Here is a 22517-nt window from a genome sequence, read left to right as displayed (position 1 = left end):
ATAGAGCGTGTGTTCGGAATGCTGAAATCACAGTTCCAGTGCTTGGACACATCTGGTGGAGCCTTGCAGTACTCTCCAGGCATGTGTGCCCAAATCTTCGTAGTATGTGCCATGATACATAATATGATCCTGCGGAAACAGCTGCAGCAGGGTCAAAATGGGGGAGGGCCTCACAGCCCACCGCAAGTGCCAAGGCCAACACAGGCACAGAGGGATCCAGACCATGAACACACTGTGCCAGCCCAAGTAGGCAGACGGAGGTGTGCCCAATATGCCTATGCCTTGGCAAAGAGGGAACTTATAGCACATACCTTGACAGTGTAGGGTCCCATGGACTGACACCCCTCCCCACCTGCACACACAGTAACATGGATGGCACACAAACATGACTACCTGTAAATTGTGATGTATAGGTGGTCCACTGTGGAATCCTACATGGGAAGCCCTCAAACATTGTACACGCAACAGCCATTGGAACACGGAAATTTCAACACCTGAACAGTAGATGCACCTATCAGCATCTGTCGGTGCTGTGAGTATAGGTTCTCAGGTACATCGGTAGGTACATGCCCAATTGTCAGAGGCAAAACACCAAATGGGGCAAACAGTGACTCCCGTCACCACAACATCGAGTAAGCAACTGTCACGTACTGGAGCAGAGGCAATCACGGGAACACATGTGTGTAAGCACTGTCCTACACACAGTCATCACGGATTACCCGCCGTGTTACTGAGGGGCTCCACAAAATGTAATCATGGATGTTGTGTCAAGGCAGGGGATGTACCCATGACAGGCATTCGTCACCCCGGCATGCTGCATCCATGGTCGTATGAAGGTGTAGCAAATTATCGGGTGTAGCTAATTGTGATATACATACCCAGTGCCGGAGTACAGCCAGTAAACATCACATGGACATACCATTATCTGGACCCATCAAGTTGTAAACTAACAGAGTTATCCATGTGAGTGTAGTGTGGAGTAACTGCTGTAGTGTACTGCACATACAAATTGACATAATTCTTCTACAACCCCCAGATGTCCAAGTGGTACATGCAGTGACTGTCGTGCATGTTCCCGGTCCCACGTCCCGCAAGGGATGTAACGTAATCCCAATGGCACGGGTAATGCATTCCAGATGCAGGTCATTAGAATATGTGTAGCACACGTTAGCAGGAATAAGCGTTGCCCACAGCTGGTAAGCGATGTTTAAATACGACTGTATGGATATGCGCGAAACAGGGCTAAGCGTCACCGACCACTGCGCAGATCACGGTCAATGATGTACAGAACAGGTGACACCAGCATTAGTCACCCCTGAACAAATAGCACCTGCTCTGAAGGGTAAAACGACCACTACCAGGAGTGGAACAGGCAGTCATGTATACAATCACCCAACACTATTGCTAGGCAAGATGTACATACGGTAGGGTTGCCACAGTTCAAATGACCAATGTGGGACATACGCCAGATGTCTGCAGGATGACACACACCCGGCCAGGACAAATACCAGAACATCAGTGTTTTGCATAGATAAAAAGCTTAGTCTAGTAATGGTCGCAGGTACGTGTTCCATGTCCTGTAACATGTAGGTGGGTCAGATACAGAATAAGTGTGTTATGCAACTATGACATAAACTATAGGCAATATGTTTGTCCCAAAGTCACAGGACATTTGCTATGTTCACAAATATTTTGCAGGACACAACTGCACAAAGAGGGACTGTCCCTCGCAAAGTGGGATGGGAGGTAATCTTAACCTATGGCAGGTGTGTAATGTGACAGGTACAGACACAAACGTGTGGAGTCCAGGAAACACAGTATACACTGACACACAATGAAAGGCGTAGCGTGCCTGTCACCACCCCTGTCCGAGATATATATATATATATATATATATATATATATATATATATATATATATATATATATATATATCTACACATATATAATACAGATAGAAAGGGCGATAGTGTGATATATGTCAATATACAAGGGGTCACTGACATCTGCAAATATATAGATAGGTCGACGACATTCAAAACACCTTTGAGGTACAAATAAACAGGATACCGCCAACTATGGAACGTGCCACACACCGACATGCATAACCAGGAGGCTGAAAGACAGAAAGAACACAGTACTGGAACAGTAGAACCACGAGCAATATGATGATAGTAAGGACATGTAGTCACCGCTAGCAGCGGTGTGGTCCACGTAGGTACCGTGTACAACTGTGGTTGTGAGTGATGTAGCCTGTCTATGTGTGTGTTGAGGGTGCCATGTGTGTTCCCGTGTGACTAAAGTGTGTGTGTGTGTCCACATAGTGTGTCTGTAGGTGGCAACTCAGAGGTAGATGATTATGGTAGGTGCGGGTATAGCTAGCCATAGGCATGCGGTAAACACCTGTCCCACATTGGGAGGGACAGCCCCCCATGGGCAGGTGTGTCCTGACATGAAACATTATAAAGGGCAACTGTCCAACAGTTTAGGACATTAGTATGTCCCAAATAATATGCAATAGTTGCAGGAAATACTCATGCCTGTATGTAAGAAATGGAAATGTTACATGCACACTGATAAGTAGTGAAGGAACAAGAACAATTGGTATGTAATGAGGATAAAAGTATGTGCTATCCCGTGTACTGACCGTCACCATATGTCATCCTATAAAGACCACTGTGTGACCCACAAGTGTCCAACTATGGCCATATGAAAAGGTGGCAAGCCATGTGACAGAGGGTCTGACACCAACACCACTGCAATGACTGCAAATATCTGGGACAGACATACACGGGATAGCAGTCATTTACAAATATCCCTGCACATATCGCCGTACATCCGGAGGTATGGAAGTATCAACCGCACCTGCATACCATATAGAAACCAATTAACAACGGCCCAAAGTAAATTCCCATAACAGAAGTCTATTAAGTGATAGCACTGTAATTAGGGAAGGGGCCCATACACATATATATGGACTACGTAGAAATGCAAGCCCCACAAAACCGTATATGCTACGTGCACCCGCCTACATCCCCCACACTGGAAACAATAGCAATACAGACGGAAACCACAGCCCAAACATCTAGTTAGTCAATTACATCTGCTGAACCGTTTACATACTTTGTGAGAGACACATTTAAAGGCGCCATGCAAAATTGTATCCGTCGTATAACGGAACAAACGGTGATGTTACAGGTGTTTGCAATAGTCCTTTATCAGATGGGTGGGATGACAAGTACAGTCACAGGTAGAACCACATACCCAAGCCATCACACACAATCCACGGGGGACATGACCCCAAAATAGACTTGGCTCTACACATAGCAGTTGCAATTACACACAACAAAGCACAATACAGGCCATCTCCCGAAGGCAGAGCAAATGGCCAATGCCCAAGTGGAGAATTCAATTATACCCCACTGCTGCCGTGTAATTGGCGAATGGAGTAGCTGCACAGCTGAAGTGCACGTAATTAGTCACATCGGACCACCAATTGGCAGCAGTAAACCACATGTTGCAGGTATAGACGTATATAAGGATGACTTGCCAGATATGCAAACTGTATGCTCATACCATATAACAGTTGAAAGAGTGATACAGAAGAGTGAGATAGAGACGAAACACCAGAACTATATCAAGGTATGTAGAACACTAACTGTATGTATAGTATGTTCTGTATTACGTAATGTCAGTGTATACATAGCCTGGTTTGCAGTAATTAAAAGTGTCCGCCATGCATAAAGTGGGGAATGCTATTTATGTAGTGATGTCTTGCTGATCGTACTAATGCTTGTAGAAGATGTGCATCCAGCAGTGGGCCACACGGTAAACAGCACAGCCACCACAAGGGATGCAACATGACGGCTTTAAACAGAACAATGTCATATGACCCACCATCAGTGGCAGGGTATGTCCAATAAGTACGTGCCGTAGCAGGGGATAGTATATGTAGATATACTGTAACAGTACGCATTTGTATGGGCATATAACGTCAATGACATGTCTAAGGTGGACCCTCTGTGCAAGTATACTTTGAATTATGGGATACCATGTAAAACATGTGTAATGTATAGTACACTAGATTGATACGTCAGATATGTTACACAGGAGAACAGGCATATGATGCATAACAAAGGTATCATATAGTGATGTGAGTAGTATGTAATTAATATATGTATAAACAGTTATGATGAAATAAATAATATGCAATCCACTCTGTGCATTTGCAAAGGACTCAAACATTACTCCCGTACTAGAATAGCAGAAGAGATGTGACAGACAAACATGAACATGATTGGTGTGTACAATAACAGTATACATATGGCCTGTAGTCATGGGACATTGTAATAGCATGACAGCCAATCTAACTGGAAGGGCTATACCAGTAACCATGCACAAAGGACATGTAATAGCTCCACAGGTTCATAGTGGGGTACCATGCAGTCTGGCAAGTCTATGTGTAACAACAACTACAGTGTGCACACCAGTGGCACCTCTCTAAGGTAGTGTCCTGTGAACAGAAGAGCCATGTGTAACCTGCATCACTGCACAGTACAGTCACTGCAGTGATCCCTGGCGTACATGTGTCCATCATCCACCAAGCGAGGTATCACATGAACACTGCTACTGACTGTCCATGCGTGATGTACATAGGAATCATGTCCCAAAGCATAGTGTGTGTCCGGTCTGGGAATGCAACCCCCAAGCACATGCCACACACTGTCGCGTGTGTGCACATATCCATGAGCATCATGCTCATAGTGGCTATTGTGTATGTCGTGTATGCGGAGTATATCCATAAACATATTTGCAGACATGGGCCCTGTCTTTGCAGCAAACATCACCCCTGAGTATGTAGTCCGCAAATGTGTACAGACGTGGTGTCTGTACATAAGCCGCATACTTTAACAGTCATAGCTCAATAAACGTCATGGCGTTTTAATGTTGAGTTATGTAAAGCTGTTGTGTAAGGTACACCCTAAGCGGGGTGTTGTACCCATGGATGTGTGTATAAGTCCAGTGTTCAGAGGTACAATGGGTGCCTATGTACCAGCTACACACCCAGTACAGACATGTGTGGACACATAGAAGGATATCCACGCCACAGTGGCAATGTGGTAATCACAGGAGTGTGTGCGACATACATGTGTTTTACAAACATGTACAATGCGACATGTATGTAGGGCACTAACACCTATGTGATAACCAGTGGGTGGATGGTGTACTGCAAAGGTGATGTTCATACCAAGTGTCATGCAGGTAGAGGCCATGATGTTCATATTGGTATCCGTCACAGTGACACCTGTATGGATGGGGTCTCTATCAGCTGGTGGAGCAACAGTGGTGCTGGGTATGCAGTGGTCTGTAAAGCTAGGCAGGGAAGTCCCCTCAGTGGTAGCCTGTACCTCAGGGAAGCATATACCGAACATGAGGGCCCCATGACTGAGGACTGTGGTAAGCCAAGTTTAACTGGAATGCAATATGTGATATGGTATGCCATCCTCAGTGTTGTGATGTGCAGGTGGATGTGTATGTAGTCAATACCAGAATGGAGAACGGTGCTGAATGGCAGCGAGAGGACAATGCAGACCCCCGTGTCATCATCAACTACTCTGGCGACTGTATGAAAGGTGTTCAACAGGTGTAGGAGGCATGCTGTGGCCCCAAGACCAACCCAGCTGTCATCAAAGGACTGGAGCACAACAAAGAATCAACGAATTATGTCCATGATGACGTGCCCTATAGCCATGCATAACAGTCCAGTGAGGTGTGTAGGGCAATAGTCCCAGTCGTGCATTGTGGCGCCACCTGTGTGGAGTGTTACTGTCGCTGTGTGCCAGTCAGGGGCCACAATGTCTGGTACAAGGCTATTACTGAATATGGTGTCCCAGTGGGGAGACATGCTGTTCAGAGGTCTGTGGGCATCACAGCCTGGGATATTGTAGGGTGACAAGGGGCCTGTGTCCTAGGACATATAGAGTGCAGGTCAGTACTGTGTAGGTGTGACTACAGGTACACCGCAATGTTCCTGCAAGGAATGTGGCCCTGCAGGGAGTGAGAGGGTGTAATGTTAGCATTGAAGCCATCAGACAGCATGTTGCCAACATCACCTGTTACTGTCATGTTCCAGAGTGACAGTTGTATGTGTGAACAGATGTGGGTATTGCATACGACTACTGACATACCACCATAATGCCTAGTGGTACATCTCGGAATGTGTCGCAGTAATGTGTATGTAGCTGGTTATGGAGCATGTGATGAGGGATCCTGTGGCCCTACCGAGGCTGACCAGTGAGTCACCCCACCCATGGGAATGTACACCACTATGTAACAGCCCCCACCTGTTGTTGTAAAGTATGTACGTAGGACCGTACCCCCAGAGTGTCGTCTGTAATCTGGTGTGTACCATCATGGCTCTGTGTGGAATAGCATGAACCATATTGTCGTGTATGTGCTATTGAAGTGCACAGGGGTATGTCTCAGCATTTGCATGCACATTGTCCACCTGCACGTGTGTCACGACAACAACTACCGCTGTCATACAACATCTGTAGTTGGTGTTGTAGTACCCATCTACTGTGTATGCCGTGAATTGTGTGGTGCCGGTATGTGGCTAACAAGGGTGGGTAGCAGATGTTCGGATTCCACCAATGAGGGGATAACCCCAGGTGTAGAACAGCAGTCACATGTTGGTATTGTCCATGTCAAGGATACTGTTGGTCTTGGAAGTGGTGTATGGGTCGAACCAGCCAAGCGGAGGTTATGACTCACTCACAGCGTACGCCTAATGTGTCAGTACATGTGCAGCTATCACAGTTAAGTGTGGGTTACTGTCAGTCTCACATCAGTAGCAGCAGTAGTTCCGGACACAGTTATATGCACTTGGAGCACCTGTGATGCATTGTGCTAAGTAACCAGCCGGGATGTGTGTACAACATAGTGGAATATGGGGACACCTCAGCTGTGGGTGTGCCAGTCCAGGTACGTGCCTGAGCGGTACGGTCTGTCTATAACCAGTCATTGCAGGTGTGCTCTGCAGAGCCAAGAGGCAGGTCCCAGTCACTGCAGAGATATTGAAGTGGTGCAGTATCAGGTGTACCTTGCCTGCATGTGTCACAGAGGATGATGTCAAGCATTGTGTGACATGACCACATGCTTCGCTAGCCAGTTCCCATTCTGGTGGTGACTGTTATTGGACACTGTGCAAGACAGGCAGTATAAAAGCAGCAAGAGTCCAACATGTGATCTGTACTCCCAGGGCTGACAGGTGCAGGTCAACTGTGCCACAGCATCATGTTGTTTGGCCGGGTCTGTCAAAGTGGACGTATACTAGACACCTGTGGAATGACAGCAGAAGCATGGACAGCTGTTGGGAGTGACACAGTCATTCGTAGTACAGTGGTAACAGGTCCAGATGACCGCAAAATGCTTCCCAGGGCTTGGACCACACCATCAGGGCTACAACACTGGTGGGCTATTGCATGTCCCTGCACACGTAGTCTGTGTTCTGAGATACAACTTCAGTCACACAAACATGGAAGATGAGTCACATTGTACCTGTTGACTTGTGGCATGTGTGCATAGGTTATGTTGCAGAACCAGTTACTTGACAGCAGGATGTAAGTGACTATCGCCTTGTGTAGTCTGCTGAGTGGAACAGCAGTGTAACTGCTGACAGTCACCTAAGACAGGTGTGTTGTGTATGTTATGACACCCTATTAGCTGTATGTGATGGGCACACGTGTCTGTGGGCTATAGGTTGGTCTGGTTGTGTTTGGCAATGTGGGCTGTCATTGGTGCCCACACAGAGTATGGAGGGGTACTGTACAAGGTGTCTCCATATGTGTGGCCTGTGGTGGGGATCATGTGGGACTATGTGATGTGTGGGGTGCGTTGCCAATGTTGCAGATCCCCACATGACTGTCAGGTGCAGTTAGGGTTGGTGACAGTATAACCCCCAGCAGGGCTGCATATGTGAATCCCCCACAGGCAGTACTGTTGTATGTTGGGAGGTGTGCATTGACTGTGTACATGAGAATAGCTCTATTGCCACATGTACAACATAGTCATCATAGTGACAGGCAATAGCACTGGTACGTGCCAGTTGGACATGCCTGTATATAAGTGGTACGTGCCAGGTGGACACGCCGTATAAATCACCATGTCTCACGAGGTATTGAGTGATGTGTGTACGACAGCTGTTGTACAGTTATCAAGCTGGAAATGTATGGACAGACAGTGTGCCTGTGAGGACTGGTGTGAAATGGGTGCTAAACTAAGCAGTAGCTCATAACATGCCAAGAAGCTCTGAACAAGTGCCGAGCATGCCCATACATTACAGATAGGGTGTTGGATAATATCAACCCACAAGTGTTGACAACAGTCATGATTGGTGGTACCGCATCAGAACACTGCCGGGTATGGTCTGCAAGTCCATGAACCATTATCAATGAAGATGTTAGCAGTACAGATGTACAAGACAGTATGGATGTTCGACTACAGATGCCTTTGTATGTCACAGGAGTGTTTTACTAGTGGCCTGTTGACAGACTCACAACTACTAAAGGTGCTACAGTGACATGTGCATATCACACGGTGTCAGCTACAGTAAACCACGGTTAATGTGTTGTACCCCACCCGCATTGTAGCCCATACCACACAGACAAATGTCAGCCATCTGTGTATGTGAGGATGTGAATGGCCATGACCTATGGACAATAGTTGTCACAGTGTTGCGAACAACATACAGAATGGGCTGTGTGTGTAATGTGTGTGACATATGTGCACATTCTGGTGGATGATATCAGCAATGACACCACTAGGGGAATACCCCCGTACCCATTAAGAAACACCTAGGCTGTGGTCAACAGTATGGACACTGTGTTAGGGATGGTGTAGTGTAGTACACCTCCCTGAGCTGGAGACGTCTCCCTGGCCCTTTATGTAGTCATCCGAGGTACCCATGCCATGACAGGGAGGTATCCATGAGCACGGAGATCATTGGACAGGCATACACAGCACCCGTGTGACCAATATTGGAATACACGTCACCCTCCAGGGGTAGGGCCCATGCGTGGATGGCCGATACCAGCCTCCACAATACTCACCTCCAGTATGCAGCATGCTATCCACCTTGCATACAGACATATGCCACACTATGCTGTTAGACATGCTACATGTCCATAGCCTGATCTGAAAGACATATGTCATGAACAACCACTGTCCTACGACTAGGATGGCCACATACTGGACAGATCCCTGTGCCATACCTGTGACATACTCTTGCCATACCATGCAGCCCTGTCCACATAGCTGCACATATCATCCCTGTCATACATGGTGTGATGGCCGTATGGTAGATGTAGTATCATCTATCTGGATCAGTAATGTGTCACTGATGCCCCTCGTGGTGGCATAATGGGTGTTGGATACAGCTAGGAAACCCAGCCTGTACATGCTATAGCCAATAACCTGACCTGCGAATGACGTCTGACTAGCCATTGTCCCATGTCTATCACATGTGCAACACAGGCGATCCGTGGCAGGATGTTGAACAGCTGTACAGTGCAGTGTAGATGTCTATGGTAAAACAGATGCATGTACAGGTTTCCATGCGTACTTGGTGCATTGTCACTGCCCAAGTCCAGTAAGGCTGTGTTTATGTTGATATGTGACATATCCACAGCATCAAAGTCAACAGCATTACCGTGGATACAAAAGGCATGAGTAGATAGGTAAGAACACCAGTGCAGGCAAACAGACATGCCCACATGGTGACTGCCGTCACATGCAGTAGGAACACTAATGAGGTGACACACATATATGGGGATGATATCCAATGCATACTGGGTGTTACATGTGTGTGACACATACATGCCAGTTGTGTTAGTGTCATGTTGATTTGCAAAGATAACTGTGCAGATGTACTAGAAATGTATGTGCAGCAGTATCACTGTACATGTCTGTAAATGTGACCTGTCACCTTCATCATGTCTTACAGATAATGCCGCGTACACACCTACCAGCATACAGCCGACAGGAGGATGATGTCGTAATCCCGTACCTCCAAGAGAACTACGAGGTGTTATTTAGCCATGTGCCACAGCATGCACAGCAGCGGGATGATCTGTGGCAGGATCTTCGCAGGAGGGTCAACGAAGTGAGCAGCCACAACTGCACCTACCAGCAGGTGCGCAGACACTGCACTGACCTGATACATCATGCAAAACAGTGTGCCACTGCAATCGCCAGGGAATAAGGTGGAACGGGTGGTGGGCCACCAACCCAGCCTCCACTCACACACACAGAGGAGCTACTGGCCAGTCTGGGAACACCCTCAGAACAGCCCCCACAAACACTAGCCGTCATCGTGGAGGTGGGTGTCTCCCAACCAATGAGCCTGTAGTTGCCTGGTAAGTCAGTACTGAACATATGGCCATTATATCCCACATACGTGCATGTGTCAGTGTACATCATGTAATGTAACAACATATGCAAGGTATGTGGACAAACATGCTTTATGCTACCCTGTGTATGCACCATACCTCTGAACTGCACAGGTATTTGCAGAATGTACAGATGTCTACCTCATATTGTCAGTGTGTTCCCCTTAATATCTGTCCCTTTCTGGCAAATAGCTGAGGAATGGAGTTATTAAATGATGACATACATTTGTGTTTACGACTGCACATTCCGTGTCAAACCCATGTGCATGCAAACCTATTAGTCTAGCAAATTTCTAAGTTAGTAAGAGCAATATGTCACAGTTGTCTCTATATGTCCCCCATCATAGTAGGCTTTGTCCACATTTATTGTTCTAAGAGGTTGAGAGGTATGGTATGCACACATGTGCTGACTATATGCTGTTGTACAGGCGAATGTGTTAACCTGCACTGTGCACCCTGTGGCTGTCATACAGTCATGGATAATGTTCATATTGCTGTGTCACCCTATACAGGTACCTCTGGCATGCCGCACAGACAAGAGTCCATTGCAGGTGAGACTGTCATCGGTATCAGGCATGTCAAAGCATAGATCTATTCACCACGTGGCCAGTTAATACATGGATATACAGGTTGCATCACCAATCATCCACACAGGCCACCCATGTGCAATATATACAACTGAAATTATACACAGACATGAAACTACAGTATTTGCCATTGCTACATGTGTGTCCAGCTGTGCATATAGTGGTGGAAGTGTTCTACAATGGAGGCATATGTACTATACAGTGGAACAAAATGTGTGGTACACAAACCAGTACCACACAGTGAGCAGTGATATGGGCAGATCACAGGTGTCACCATTGTGTTATATGCCCCTGCAATGGTTTCACACATTGTGATGTTCCATCTGACATGTCTGAGACACGTAGCATTTTGGTTGCAATATTGTCACAATTTCCCATAACCCATACCCCACATACCACACATACACCTGTTGTCTGCATAGCCCTGTGGATGGTGACATATCCAACATCTATGGGTGTATGTCATATGGGACAACACAGACATGTGTGATAGATGGCCATCACATGCATGACCAACACATGTGCACACATGGCCATGTGGGATGGCCAGAGACACGTAGCCACACAGAAGATGAGATGTGGATACACCCTGTCCCACTTTGTCCACACATGGTCCAATTACAGCCATACTAGACTGATTGTACAGGTGATTTGGTATGCTGCACATCCTAAATGCCTGTGCACAGCTAGTGGAGGTGTCAGTGACATGTACCTCATAAGATGTATTGAACATGATGTCTGTGTCATAGCATGATGGTAGTCACCTTCACCGATTCCACCGACAGTGACACCAGGCCACAGAAACTGTACTTTTCCCCTCCTGCCGTAGGACATCACTGTTAGCTGTGCACCTTGTGTGCATGGTACATCAATGTCATGTGTGAAATGGTGATGTGACAGGTCCACTATGTGTGGACATGGTTGCCAGGCAGCTAACACTCTGTAGTCATTGTGCAGGGGTGTAATCTGTATGTCCTCCAGTGACCTGTCACATGACACAGCATGGTTGGGTGTGTATACACCTCAGCATCGTAGGTCACAATCCACAGGTATGTCATGGGTATGCATGCAGTTCTGAATATGCAATGCGTACATAACATGCACTGTTTAGCAATATAGACACCTCATGATGTCATGCAATGGCACAGTGTCTGTACATCACACTGTACAGCAATGTAGACGGCTCAGTCCCCTACCATACCCATGCACATTTGCTCAACATGCATTCTACCTGTAGGGCATATGGACTACACCACAATGTGATACCCAGTACGACGCTGTACATGTGTCAGGACACCATTGTGTCAGGCATGCATGCATGTTAATGCACACGTCAGCAGATTACATGTCAAGATCATGTCAGCCATGTGTACTGTTATCCTGTTCTGGTCCACATGGTGTATCACGGGGATGCATGCATACTACCATGATCGTGTGAATTGCATGGATAATGATATGACACCTGCCTGCTGTAGTGTGCATTCCAGGGGGTATGCTTACAAACACTATTGATGTCTGAGCTGCATGCTGTCAGCTGTATCACAAGCATGCTGCATGCCATCTGTCATCTCACATGCATGGTGTGTCACTGTGTGTGTCAGTGTGTGTGTCTGTGTGTGTCAGTGTGTGTGTTTGTGTGTGTGTCAGTGTGTGTGTGTGTGTGTGTGTGTGTGTGTGTGTGTGTGTGTGTGTGTGTGTGTGTGTGTGTGTGTGTGTGTGTGTGTGTGTGTGTGTGTGTGTGTGTGTGTGTCAGTGTGTGTGTGTGTGTGTCAGTGTGTGTGTGTGTCTATTGTAATTTAGAGTATTTCTTTGCATTCACAGGTGATGTAGGTGCGTTACCCTCCTGCGGTCCATCTGATAGTGTCCCCACAGATGCTAGCAGTGATGAACATATGCACGAGGTACAGGCAGGGATGTCAGGGGCAGAATCTGTGCCAACGGTTGCCATCCCAGCTATGTCCCCCTCTTCCCCACACACAGTTCAGCTGCCAACACATACCGCATCTACAGTGGCCATAGAGGAAGGACAGTCAGCATTTGTTAGTGTTGAACAGGAACGTGTGGTGGCTACAGAAGGTGTGTCTCCACACCATGGTGGCAGTATACTGACTGCAGATGTGCCACACAGGCATGTGGCTGGTGCTGCTTGTAGGAGGACCTCTGGCAGACATGCACCTGCAGGACATAGCGCAGCAGCTGGGATCACCAGACGCATGTTCCAGACTGTAATGGCGGCACAGGCACGTGCCGAACTGCAGAACAGAGAAGGGCAGAGGCTGCAGAGGGCTGCTATCAGTACACTAAACAACAAAATCCAGGCATTGGCAGGTGCTCAACAGCAGCTTGCTGATGTTCTGGACAGGCGATTGGGTGACATGGTCAGAATCCTCACCTGTGGCATGGCAATCTGCAAGTGTGAGCTGTCTGTGCTGGAACATCTGGTAGGGGTGAGGCATAGGACACATGGACGTAGGCCAGCTACACCACCTAGTACAGGTCAACGTGAGCGTGCCACCTCACATGGCCACTCCCATTGTGCCGGTAGCAGTAGCAGTGCAGCTGGTGCTGCACTGTCCACACCAGGTCACAGCAGGCCATGTGGACGTGGCCCTGGATGATCCCGGTGGGGACACGGCTCCAGTGGCCATGTGTCATCGTACAGTAGCCATTCTGTACCTCTGCCTGGTAGTGCCCGTGCAACCCCTGGCAGGCACAGGACACGTGGCCATGTCCGGTCACAGAGAGCTGTACAACCTGGTCTGTACAATCTGGAGCTGTCCATAATACCCTTGTGTAGGCCTCACAAATGACAGAACTGTGTGCACACATACATGCACACAACAAACACAACTGTAGGGCTCCACAACACCCACATGCAAACGGAACAGACATGTCCATTCAAATCACTGGCCCTTACCCGCACACATGATGTCATCTATTGGTGCAGCCTATGCCCCTGGCAAACAGTATCACCCTGTGCATATGATGAAGCCTGTGCCGCATCCCTGTCATCCACACCATCGGTGCAGGGATATGCTCATATGGTCTGATGCACAGGGTGAACAGAATAGTGAGAGGTGTACCTAACATTACTTGTGTATGCATATCGAGGGATGTGTATGTTGTATTGGTCATGTGTGAATACTGAGATGTGAGAGGTGTATCTAACATTACTTGTGTATGCATATTGAGGGATGTGTATGTTGCATTGGACGTGTGTGAATACTGAGAGATGTGTATGTGACATCAGTGGTGTACTGTCGACATGCACCAGTCATACCATGTAGTCCAGGTGCAGCATGCATTGTGATATGTTCACAGTATGTGTCTCGGTTACAACAGTAACAGCATGTTGGTAATGATGCCCTGGTTCCCTCCTATGGTGTACTGGCATGTGCCTACAGGTAGCAGTGTTTGCAGTCCCCCATGTGTAACTGTGGAGTACTCACAGGCACGTATGGCAATATCAGCATGATAAACGTACCCTCAACCTGACTGTTGGAAAGTTGAACATGACACAGATGTCCGCACATATACTGCACCTGAAGCATGTGGTCAGTTGAACAGGCTACAGCGGACAGAGATGTGACATACATACTGGGAAACATTACAGGTATGTTGACCTGGTGCAGGGGTTGTACACAGCGGTCTGGCCAATGATGACATTAGAGGCCACCTGATAGCATGAGGCCACACTGTGTAGCAGTAATACCCTGCCACAGTACAGGAACATGGCCACATTTATGGGGTCTACAGCACTATAACGCACACCCCATAGTGTTGAGGTGTGGACCCTTGCCTATGTGGTCATCACCCTCACAGTACTTTGCACCCACATGACGTGGCACAGAGAAGGGACATGCACAGGTAGCCAGTATGGCTGGGACTGACGGCATCAACAGGGTAGTAGACTGCATCACCATGAGGGGTTAGTGATCCTGTTTCCACAGTATGGTAGCATACACCCTCACACCAAGCACCAGACAGCCATACATACATACACACACACACACACACTGTGGTGGCCAGATATGTGTGTACGGATAGCCGATGTGTGTCATGCACCACACCTGCCGACATCATGCTTTCCACACTGCAGTATGTACAGATCTCTACAACAGTGTACAGGGATGTGTTACAACTGGGACGTAGTCCCCACCATATGTGGCATGTGTGGTCACACAAGCGGACACACATGGCAGTGCTGGGAATGATACACCTGCCATACGATGAGCCGTTTGATAGACATGCAGCGGTAATGTCCGCAGTATGTGTACCAACGCTATGTCTGGCAATTGTGTGGCTATATGCACATGGGAGGATGTCAGTGATACAGGTGCCATGTGACATACAGTTGGTAACACCTGACCGCTGTGTATGCGTTATGTCATCACCGTCAAGTAACAGTGACATAGCGTACTGTTTGCACATGGCATGGTAGGATGGCATGTGACACACCTGTGAGCCATCCCTGGCACACATACATCTACACAGGTGGATCACCACTTTATGTACACACATCCCTCCATACGTGATGTACAACCAACCGTACTGTCTGTATGTCACCATATACAGGTGTCAATGATGGGGCTGCATTGTGACTGCATGTTGTAGTTAGGCACAGCTGTGTTACGGACATTGGCCACTGCACATGCATGGTTGCTGCATGCACAGTACAGATAATCATGTGCGTTGGTCCTACATGTGTCTCCTGTAGCCATGTTTGCATGCATTGCTATTGCTGGACATGTGTGTTGACATACATAAGACATGGACTGTGGAATGATATCATGGGTGTTATGGGGGACTACTACAGGGGAATGTGTCCTCCGTCAACATTGCTACCTCCTGTATTGTGAGCATTCAACAGACATGGACCCACCTTCCATTTGGGTGTGTATGATTGCTTAGGCCACTGTTCTGCATGGGGGACAGCAAAGGCTTAGCTATGTACATATGTGATGTGTGTGTGGTCCATGCACACATCCACTACAATCACATGTTTGACATATCCAAACATGTGTGTTCGTTGGTGTACAGCAGCACTCGTCTGTCACAGCTGTGTAAGACCCAGGGCCCCTGGTATGTCTTGAGCTAACCTGGTCATGTATAGTGGTATAATTGCAATGCATAACACCTATTGGAACCCTGTCAGTACATGTGTACTCTGCACAGTTGCTGTAGACCTCTGCACAGTCCACTGGTCATGTGTCACACGGTGTTGTGGTAATGTATGGCTATATATTGCTGCAGCAATGACATGGTGATGTCTCGAGGGCTACAGTGTAGACTGCGGTGTGTACATCTGTGATCTGCACCTGTGACAGCTGTGATGGCAGCTGAGTGTGTACTGGTCACTGCATGTGTGTGACCGCTCTGTGCATGGGGACAGTCATACCTTACTGTGCCCTTCCGTGTTTAGACTCCGACTGCATGCAGGATGGCCCGCCCTGTGCGTGGGGACAGTTATACCTTACTGTGCCCTTCCGTATTTAGACTCCGTCTGCATGCAGGACAGCCCACCTTGTGCGTGGGGACTGTTATACCTTACTGTGCCCTTCCGTGTTTAGACTCCATCTGCATGCAAGATGGCCCTTTGCAACTGCTAAATGTGTGAGCATACCCAGTATGCTGTTATGTAGATGGACACACATGACAGTCCAAACAGAGCCCTTGCGTGTTGAGACTCTGTCTGCATGCAAGACGGCCCTTTGCAACTGCTAAGTATGTGAGCATGCCCAGTACGCTGTTGTGTAGATGGACACACATGACAGTCCAAGCTGAGCCCTTGCGTGTTGAGACTCCGTCTGCTTGCAAGACGGCCCTTTGCAACTGCTAAGTGTGTGAGCATGCCTAGTACGCCATTGTGTAGATCGACACACAGTAGAGTCCGAATGGACGTGTATTACTAAGCGTGTGGCCATGCCCAGTGACACCTTGTGTCGGTGATGTCCCTCTGTGCATGGGCATGGCCATTGATATCCTGTATAGCCATGGTGGTCATCCAGGCAACAGATGTCCATTTTCAATGTCACGATGGATGCCTACTGAGTATAAACTGGTGGACTATCTTGAAGGGTGTACTGTCTGTGGCACATCCTGTGTCTATGTCATGTTGTTGTGGTGCTCCGTAAATCTTACATTGCCCTGATCACACCACTGCCGTGTGTTTGTCTACATCTACCATGGGACAGTAATATGTCTGTATGCTTTCAGACTGATCACTCTCTATACAATCCCTGTCGGCATCCTTGTCAGTGCGGATGATGACACACGCCTAGAAGTATACCTCTGGGACGGCTGTGTTTAGTAATCTCAGTAGCACATTCTGTAAATGTGTCATGCTGTAGTGTGATAGAGTAATTAGGTGTATGTTCGACTCCCAGCCCTGCCAAGTGTGTGTGTGTGTGTGTGTGTGTGTGTGTGTGTGTGTGTGTGTGTGTGTGTGTGTGTGTGTGTGTGTTTGCGCGCATGCTCCCATCCACCTCGGGACTCAGTCTTGCTTTTAGACTCCTCACACTACAGAAATTTCCTACCGACTTCTTTGCATTTGCAGATGATGACACGCACCTAGATGTCTGCCTCTGGGACTGCTGTGTTTAGTAATCTCGGTAGCGCATTCTGTAAATGCATCATGCTGTAACGTGATAGGGTAGTTAGGAGTATGTTCGACTCCCAGCCCTGCCAAGTGTGTGTGTGTGTGTGTGTGTGTGTGTGTGTGTGTGTGTGTGTGTGTGTGTGTGTGTGTGTTTGTGTGCATGCTCCCGTCTGCCTGGGGACTCAGTCTTGCTTTTAGATGCCTCACACCATGGAAATTTCCTACCGACGTCTTTGCCTTTGTGGATGATGACATGCACCTAGATGTCTGCCTCTGGGACTGCTGTGTTTAGTAATCTCGGTAGCGCGTTCTGTAAATGTGTCATGCTGTAGTGTGATAGGGTAGTTAGGTGTATGTTCAACTCCCAGCCCTGCCAAGTGTGTGTGTGTGTGTGTGTGTGTGTGTGTGTGTGTGTGTGTGTGTGTTTGCACGCATGCTCCCATCCGCCTGGAGACTCAGTCTTGCTTTTAGATGCCTCACATCACGGAAATTTCCTACTGACGTCTTTGCCTTTGCGGATGATGACACACACCTAGATGTCTGCCTCTGGGACTGCTGTGCTTAGTAATCTCTGTAGCACATTCTGTAAATGCGTCATGCTGTAGTGTGATATGGTAGTTAGGTGTATGTTCGACTCCCAGTCCAGCCAAGTGTGTGTGTTTCCAGCTGCATGACAACAGTACATTGCTTTTACAGTATTCACTCTCCATAACATCCGTGCAGCATCTTTGCCTTTGATGCTGCTGTCTGCAGGCTAGACGTATGCCGGTGTGAATCCTGTGATCAGCTAATCATGATAGTGCATTCTGTAACTGTGTAATGCTGTCTTGTGGTACAGTGGTTATGTTTGTGTTCTGCTCCCAACCCTGCCATGTGTGTTGTTTGTGTGTGTGTGTGTGTGTGTGTGTGTGTGTGTGTGTGTGTGTGTGTGTGTGTGTATGTATCTACATATATGTATATATATATATATATATATATATATATGTATATAGCTATATATCTATATATATATATATATATATATATATATATATATATATATATATATATATATATATATATATATATATATATATATATATATATATATATATATATATATATACATATAGATATGTATGTTGGGATTATCACTCTTGAATGTGCTGCATTATCTGTATGTGAGCACCTTGGATGTATGTACATCTGCTATGGCTCTGTGATAGTGCACATACTGTGTGCTGTAGTGATCATGGGTTCTACTTGTGTAGTGACCGGTTATTGTGTTGCTGGGTATTACACGAGCATTGGAAACAATGTTAGTACAGCACCTTTGAATGGTCATATGCACATTTCGGCAACAGACAGCAGTGGTTATTACATTGGAGTGTGAGTATGGCTCATATCCGTATGTAGTAACAGACAATTCTATGTACCTCAGGTTAACATTACAGACTCACGTTTATCCATAGGTTGTGATACAGATCCCAGGACTGTATGTGTATACATTGACAGGTGCAGGACTGGGTTGTGTTGGATGCATGGAGGGGTGTCCATGGCCAGTAATGGGGATCTCTACAGCCTGGCAGGTACGGTCTGTGACAGTCCCACAACCTCCTGTATATGGCTGACACATGCTGTACCTGTGTATATGCAGACACACACACTTACCAGAAACAGCTACGGCTATCACATACACAAACCCATTGCATCACCATTGGGCCATGCAATAACCGTTGTCCCTCACACACACACAGACCTACATGTACATTGGATGGTTCAATGACAGCTCTGGAAATGTAACACTACACCCTGTGCATATGATGTCACCTGTGCCACCACCTGTGATGTGAAACATTGATGCAGGGTCAGACTAACCTGGTGCTGATGCACACGGTGGCTTTATTCCACTGTATTGATGTTAGCATGCTGTTAACACACAGTGTGTTATTTCCAGGTGTATATTAGCAGGCATGATGCATTGTAGCTATGACCATTACTGTACCATAGTTTACAGCACTGTTAATTCTGATGATGTATTCTCCATCCATGTGTCATTTCACTGATGTGTGTAGTATTGGCAGCATGTGTGTCTGAGTGTGCAGTACATGTGTGATGTGTGTAGTACACATGTATACATGTTTACAAATGCATACACGACATTACACGGGCTTCACCATTCGTACACTAGATACTCATTCTTCCACATGCGCACACGGGCTAACACGCGCACACACATGCTTACTTGGGCTTACTGGCGTGCACGGGCGCAGACACACTGTGGGCAGGTTTGCAGGTCACATCGATGGTATCCATGGCGTACACCGTCAGTCTCCTGACATTCCCTAGGATAGCTCATAACATGCCTCTTCCACTGAGTACTGACAGCAAACATGGGACACTGCTCCGGTGAGGTTACAGTGTTTTATACATACACACTCATGTTGTCACCTATCTTCTACTCTAATAGTCCCCTTAACCTACACTACACTGTAGAGGCTTGGCCCATATGGAATGACATGTTTTGATTCACTATCCTCAGCCTCACTTGCATCACATTGCCTACAAATGCTTCGTTACATCTCTGACAGAGCGCTTCCACACATAAGAACCAGTATGCAGTAGCCATGTTGTCTCCAGCTTGCCATTCATCTGCATTGCGTACTAACATCTAACTAAACCTACATTTTGTATGTATATTATACATATATGACTTGTTTTGAAGCGTAGTGCGTTCTCGTGGTGCTGTGCTATGCTTCCACACCAGAGATCTGGGGAGGACAACTACTGTTTTATTGATATCCAATGGACAAAGCTGCCACTGGCCTTGGACTTGGACATTGGCATGCTTCTTCGACTGTATTCATACTGTATTTGCAGCTGTCATTGCTCCATTTAGCAACATGCAGAACGTTAGTCGCCTAACATCCAGGTACATTTCTGCACATAACTCTGCTCTTGCACGGACAGCTTACTGTTTCATGTATCGCATAATTACATCATTTGCATAGCTTTCACATACAAATGGGGTATGTTGCAAATCCCAACATTGTCCGTGCAATGTTCATGTTATGGGCTGTCTTGCACGCCTCTACGGGTGTTTGCTGAATAGCCTGGCAGTCATCTTTCCTTGCTGTACTCTCATTCAATCCATACATGCCGGAGGCTTCATGTATCATGGCCTAGGCTTTGCTGTGTGCTATGTCTATTTGTGGTGTATGCATGGCTGTGGGTATGTCCCACTGTCATCATTGGTAAAGGTGACGCCCTATAGGTACTTCACGTAGACTGCTGTGTCATTTGACATGTCAGCACATACCTGCGGCCAATACTGAACGTCCTACTGCAGCGCTTTTCATACCTTCTGAGTTATCTTGCGGTCAATAATGCTGTTTCCTCAGACATGTATCTGTTTCTGATCATACCTCTCAACCTCCTAGAGCAAAACATCTGTACAAAGCCTAACATGATGGGGGGACAAATAGGGGAAGATTTTAAATATTGCTCTTACAAACGTAGATAGTTGACAGTATAATAGGTTTTTCATTAGTATGACTTTTCCGCGGGATTTGGGGTCTTAAATTAAATGTTTGTCATTATTTAGTGATGTCAGTTCTCAGGTATTTGGCAGACAGTTACAGATTGTAAGAGGAACACACCAAACATATGAGGCATACATCTGCACATTCTGCGAGACTCTGTACAGTTGCAAGGTATGTTTCTGATGCAGGATATCAATTTTCTTACACCAATACACACAATATATGGCGCCATCACAGGCCAGATGCCATTACATTACTATTGCAGGACACACCCACCCAGAGGGTCATATTCCTCACACAGGCCAACAGGTGCTTATCCACATTAATTATTCTATCATGTACCTTATGTGTACGCCGGTATTTGCACTTTCCGTCAGTGGCAGAGCTCATGTACGAGTATGGGGGACTGGACACTGTATCGGTGACACTGCATGACACCCTGAGGGACACATGTCTTTTGAGTCTATTAACCTTCCACATTGACTTTCACATGGCATACGTTGTCATTCACATTTGTGGAAATACATGCTTTTGACTTGTACATGTTTTGTCATTTGTCCTGATGTCTTTCTTCTCACCTGTCCACCTAGTATCACTAGTTCTGTACATTTATTTAGGACGGGTTACTTTCATACCTCTCACCTGTACACATTATGGGTAAACGCCCCGAGGTTTGACCTTTGATTCTGTTACATTTGTCATAATAATGTGCCTTTCTGGTAGATTGCTGGCAAGGCATGGCGGACTGTGCGGTTAGGTAATAATGACTGACATTTCTATTTCATGATTACTAACTCTCATAACATTCATATTTCTAACTACGCCATTATTCTATTAACATTCTGACTTTGTCTGGGGTATATTTAATATAGTCCCTATTTGTATTTCATGTACTATGCCTTAGTCCAGCTGTCTTATTCTGACATTTTGGCAGGTATGGTTACCATCTTGGTCGTACACATGTCCATCCATGATAATCGCCTACATGACACTGATATAGGTCCCTACGTCTTCCCCCAATGGTTTACACAATATCCAGTAGATGGGTTGCACCTTTTTGGAGAATATAGGTGTGTGCTATACCCACATAGGTATATTGATCACTTCCATGGGGCGTACCTAATAGATCTGTGCCAACCAACACCTAGGCCCATTTCTGCATACCCATGATTCCCATACCTGACACCCCTCCACAGTACCCATTAGACATGTTTAATGTGAGCAATAATAATGTGTGAGGACACTTCTGAGCACTCCCCACTCTGCGGATATCAGGTTGTACGTCATACATTCTATCGACCCATGTGTTATTACCCTTGCACCTGCTACTGTTGCATGTACAGCTATATCGTAGTTGCAGTTG

This window comes from Protopterus annectens, chromosome 11.part0 (genome assembly GCF_019279795.1).
Source record: "Protopterus annectens isolate FY-2018-M chromosome 11.part0, PAN1.0, whole genome shotgun sequence".
Taxonomy (NCBI): domain Eukaryota; kingdom Metazoa; phylum Chordata; order Ceratodontiformes; family Protopteridae; genus Protopterus; species Protopterus annectens.
Note: the sequence above shows the minus strand (reverse complement) of the source record.